The sequence below is a fragment of the Argopecten irradians genome, chromosome 16 (assembly GCF_041381155.1).
Source record: "Argopecten irradians isolate NY chromosome 16, Ai_NY, whole genome shotgun sequence".
Taxonomy (NCBI): Eukaryota; Metazoa; Mollusca; class Bivalvia; order Pectinida; family Pectinidae; genus Argopecten; species Argopecten irradians.
The window spans coordinates 20,084,070-20,089,538 of record NC_091149.1 but is presented as its reverse complement, the minus strand read 5'-3'; the positions used below and the strand labels follow the sequence as shown (position 1 = coordinate 20,089,538).

General features: G+C 31.5%; 1 long non-coding RNA gene across 1 annotated transcript; it reads left to right on the top strand.

The window, feature by feature from the left end:
- The first annotated feature begins 205 nt into the window (after positions 1-205).
- On the top strand, positions 206-2,443 carry LOC138311008 (uncharacterized). The gene is made up of 2 exons (XR_011206508.1): positions 206-478; positions 1,207-2,443. It is a non-coding gene; the product is annotated as an uncharacterized lncRNA (long non-coding RNA).
- The last annotated feature ends 3,026 nt before the right edge of the window (positions 2,444-5,469 follow it).

The window sequence follows — 5,469 nt, the reverse complement described above, 5'->3', positions numbered from 1 at the left end:
TTTCTGTAAACACTTTGACTGTAACAAAGGTTTCTGTAAACACTTTGACTGTAACAAAGGTTTCTGTAAACACTTTGACTGTAACAAAGGTTTCTGTAAACACTTTGACTGTAACAAAGGTTTCTGTAAACACTTTGACTGTAACAAAGGTTTCTGTAAACACTTTGACTGTAACAAAGGTTTCTGTAAACACTTTGACTGTAACAAAGGTTTCTGTAAACACTTTGACTGTAACAAAGGTTTCTGTAAACACTTTGACTGTAACAAAGGTTTCTGTAAACACTTTGACTTAACAAAGGTTTCTGTAAACACTTTGACTGTAACAAAGGTTTCTGTAAACACTTTGACTGTAACAAAGGTTTCTGTAAACACTTTGACTGTAACAAAGGTTTCTGTAAACACTTTGACTGTAACAAAGGTTTCTGTAAACACTTTGACTATAACAAAGGTTTCTGTAAACACTTTGACTATAACAAAGGTTTCTGTAAACACTTTGACTGTAACAAAGGTTTCTGTAAACACTTTGACTGTAACAAAGGTTTCTGTAAACACTTTGACTGTAACAAAGGTTTCTGTAAACACTTTGACTGTACGTAACAAAGGTTTCTGTAAACACTTTGACTGTAACAAAGGTTTCTGTAAACACTTTGACTGTAACAAAGGTTTCTGTAAACACTTTGACTGTAACAAAGGTTTCTGTAAACACTTTGACTGTAACAAAGGTTTCTGTAAACACTTTGACTGTAACAAAGGTTTCTGTAAACACTTTGACTGTAAGTAACAAAGGTTTCTGTAAACACTTTGACTGTACGTAACAAAGGTTTCTGTAAACACTTTGACTGTAACAAAGGTTTCTGTAAACACTTTGACTGTAACAAAGGTTTCTGTAAACACTTTGACTGTAAGTAACAAAGAATTCTGTAAACACTTTGACTGTAAGTAACAAAGGTTTCTGTAAACACTTTGACTGTACGTAACAAAGGTTTCTGTAAACACTTTGACTGTAACAAAGGTTTCTGTAAACACTTTGACTGTAACAAAGGTTTCTGTAAACACTTTGACTGTAACAAAGGTTTCTGTAAACACTTTGACTGTATAACAAAGAATTCTGTAAACACTTTGACTGTACGTAACAAAGGTTTCTGTAAACACTTTGACTGTACGTAACAAAGGTTTCTGTAAACACTTTGACTGTAAGTAACAAAGGTTTCTGTAAACACTTTGACTGTACGTAACAAAGGTTTCTGTAAACACTTTGACTGTACGTAACAAAGGTTTCTGTAAAGACTTGAATATATGATTTCATTTAAAAACTCAACTTTTGCAAGGTATTCTGTTATTTGTTGTATAAAAGTTTCTGTAATGTTTGCGATGACCCGTTGGGGATCTATAGTAACCATACAGAATACATTTGGGCTTCTCTACGCGTGATCATATAAGGTATTGCGGAGGGAAATCTCAGATACGGTGTTGAGAGTCTTGCTGTCGAGTAAGACAGAATTGTGTGAACTCTATTATAAATAGTGATTGTGATAAAATTCAGCTGGTTGTGATGAGTATATAGCATTCCATTTTAGTGGTACCAATTGTAATACCAACGGATTGTCTTTTTTTATCTAATAGATTTTTAATGTTTTAAACAAAAGTGTTTAAAGGAGGAAAGTGAAGTTATAAGTTTGGCTCATTCTTATAGTAATTAATTCTTAACTGCTTGTTTGTCTTAACTGAACTGTTATTTGTAAATTTTATTTCAAGGAATACAACTGGCAGGCGACTATTTCTAGCCAAGTACTATATTCTCGCCTGGCATCTGTAGCTGTACGATTAACACACAAATTTACATCAATAAAGCCATCTTCTGATAGAAGACACTACTATGCTGATTTCCACCAAAATAAATGCCTAAAAATTTGTCTGTGATCATGCATACAAGTACACATGCGATGGTGAGAATTGGTACTTGACGAGAACTGGTCGCCTGCCAGTATGGTTATGTAAAAATGATATGTTACCTATCATTTAATGCTAATGATCTAGGTTTGTAATAAATGTGGTTATAGAAAACACCATGAACAGTGATTATATATCGTATTTGACCCAATTATTACCCAGGGCCTTTAAAAAATTGAAAAAATGAAGAAAAGGTGCTATTAAGAGGATATTATTGCATATCTGTACAATATTTGGTCTTTATTTCTGCCTGGGCAATTGAAATTGATGATTCAAAAATGGGGAGGGGCGCTTATAGGGACATGGGCGCTTATTGGGATGAATACGGTAGGCCTATATGATGAAACAGTAGGAAAGTGATTAAATGTGATAATGATATGTAAAGTTTGTATCAACTCGAATCTCATTTTACAAGAAAATAAGAAAAAAAGGAACTTCTAGTATACTGTGGTCATACATTCATTGTGGGATTATCGGCCAATATCGTCGCATATTCTGGATTAGAAAATAATCAATGTTTGAAATATGTTTAAAATTCAATGTGATCAATGATTTATATATGTATCGCATATTCTGGATCAGAAAATAATTAATGTTTGAAATATGTTTAAAATTCAATGTGATCAATGATTTATATATATACCGGGTATATACCCATGGTTCAGGGTGGTGATAAAGATCACTATTATTACCATATTCGTCGTAATTAGCACCCCTCCCCTTTTCTGAAAAAGAGTTGAAGTAGTATGAAAGCCACCATCTCCTGGATTTAACAATGTTTTACAACATGTGATGCCTCTTAACATCAACATTGTATCCCATAATATTACATCAACATTGTATCCCATAATATACATCAACATTGTATCCCATAATATCACATGAACTTGTGAATCCTTTACATGTGAATCACAGAATAATAATTTGTCTTAAACGATAAGACATACATGTATGTTTACTTTAACAGATTAATGGACCATGAGAACAGAAAGATTTAAAATATGGCTGAATTTTTCGCCCATAACTTACATTTTGGTTCATTGATAAGTGAGTCAACCAGTGACTTGAGAAAATCATTATTGACATACAAGGCAAAAAATGTAAACCATTGTTATGCCTGCATGATCACTTTTTACATTGAATGAATTTTGCAATTTAAAGGCAAATGATTCTAGTAGGAATGTGCTGCGAAGTATGTTGTATGTTGTTATTGGTAAAAAGACTGCTAAAATTAGAATACTGGCCTATTTTGATGGTGATGAAGACAATTATTTAATTTCGGTTGTTGTGGTTTTAAAATTTAATGTGATAGTAATTAGATATATCTGCACTGTTGGGTAACATGTTGTTTCAGTATTTGTGTGTTATTGATGAATTCCTTGTAAAAGTAAATGTATCTAGAGAAAAAAATGTTTCATGTTGATTGAGTCAATAAGAATATAAGTACTTTATAAAGTATATGGAAATTAACCAGCTTAATGTTTTTATCAAAATTACTTCATCAGTAGTGAATACTGAAAATGACGAAAAATTTTACTTTCAGAAAAAAGATGTTCAATTACAATTAATACACAGAAATGAACTTTGATAATGATAATTTTTTAAAAACTTGTAGTGACAGCAATGCTGGAAATTATATCTCAAGTAAAATAGGAATTCTGGATATGAAAGTTAATTGGAAGTGTTATGAAGTTCAGTATTGGATTTTCACTGCTTATAGAAGATTTGTGGAAATATCCAGTTAGGTGTGAAGTGATGTATTGTGTATACCTAGGTAGGTATAGTTATACCTAGGTAGGTATAGTTATAATTGTACATATGTACAGGTATATATTTGCACAGGTATGATTATACCCTTATATTTGTACATTGTACAGGTATGATTGTACCTGTATATTTGTACATTGTACAGGTATGATTGTACCCATATATTTGTACATTTTACAGGTATATCTGTACAGGTATGATTGTACCCATATATTTGTGCATCTGTGACTATCGTTTTCATATAAAATCATAATGAATCAGATATGATTATTATCATTGAATCAAAGTAATTCTCTGTTTTACATTTACATTTTAGCAGTTATTTTGTACAGGTATAATAACAATGTACACAGGTGTACTTGTACAGGTGTATTTATATAGGTATAGTTACAATGTACACAGGTGTAATTGTACAGGTATATTTATACAGGTATAATTACAATGTACACAGGTATAATTGTACAGGTATTTTTATAAGTTTAACTTGTTTGTAAACTGTTGATGTGATAATGTACATGTGTAAAAGAGGATAGAATATATGTAAAATGTTTCTATTAGCATGTAAATTGTATAAATCCCAGACTAATTATCGATTTACCTTTATATGTATATGCCATCACTTGCATTTCATGATTTAAACTAACCATGTTTTCATTTTATCCATTCCATACAATCAGTGTAATGTTGTTTTTGTCGTCAGATCTTATATAAATGGGGAGATGTTTCAGTCGTAAGTTCATAAGTATTGTGTACACATTGCCAAACCATTACAATGCCAAAAGTTTAGGGAGACAATAACTACATTTAACTGTAAATGTATAAAAGAGCGAGTCCAACACGGTAGTTCCTTCTGAAGGAACTACCGTGTTGGACTCTCTCTTTTATACATTTACCTGGATTACAAGTGAGTATAGTGTACATTTAATAGTGTCATTAACATTTGAATACTGTTTGTTTAATCTTAATTTCTATGTATGTTAATGTCTTAGCAGTAAGAACTGAACAGGAGAACTTTAAATTGACATTTATTCAAATTTTAAGAGGGAAAACATTTTGATTTTTCAGCAAGAACAATCTCCACGCTATCAACATGTTCATCATAGTTCACACTAACTTAAAGTAATTATCTGATATGACAAGTTAAGTCGATTGATTTAAACTATTATAGGGGGAAGGGTATCTTATGTACAATACGCTATTCAGAGAGACCACAAAACTGAATCTAAATAACGATATGTCTGATGATGTTCAATCATGATTGCAAACTGAAAGAGTTATTTCTTTCTTAAGGAAGAACTTTGTATTTTGAAAATGTTTATTGTTTTTAAAATATTAGGTATTTTATATTCTAAAAATGCTTTTTAATTCTGTCAAAAGATATGTAATCAAAAAAGCAGCAACAACGATAATCTTTTTACTTGTGCATATTCCGTCTTTGCATATTACAGAGTTAGCTCCCTTGCGGGTAGGTATTGATTGTTACGTCATTATTTTGTGAGCGTTATTAACGCCGTTTTCTCCGAAACGTATGACGTTACGCTCTTAAACACATGACGTCACAATCAATACCTACCCGCAAGTGCAGACAACTCTGTAATATGCAAATTCAGAATAATATATGTTTAGGTTTTATATCAGGGACATTATTATCGATATTGTCAAAGTTACAATGAAATACAAATTGATGTTGTCATAGCAACGATGTAAAGCCAGTTTATGATGTATTGTTAAGGCGATGGTATACATGTAATG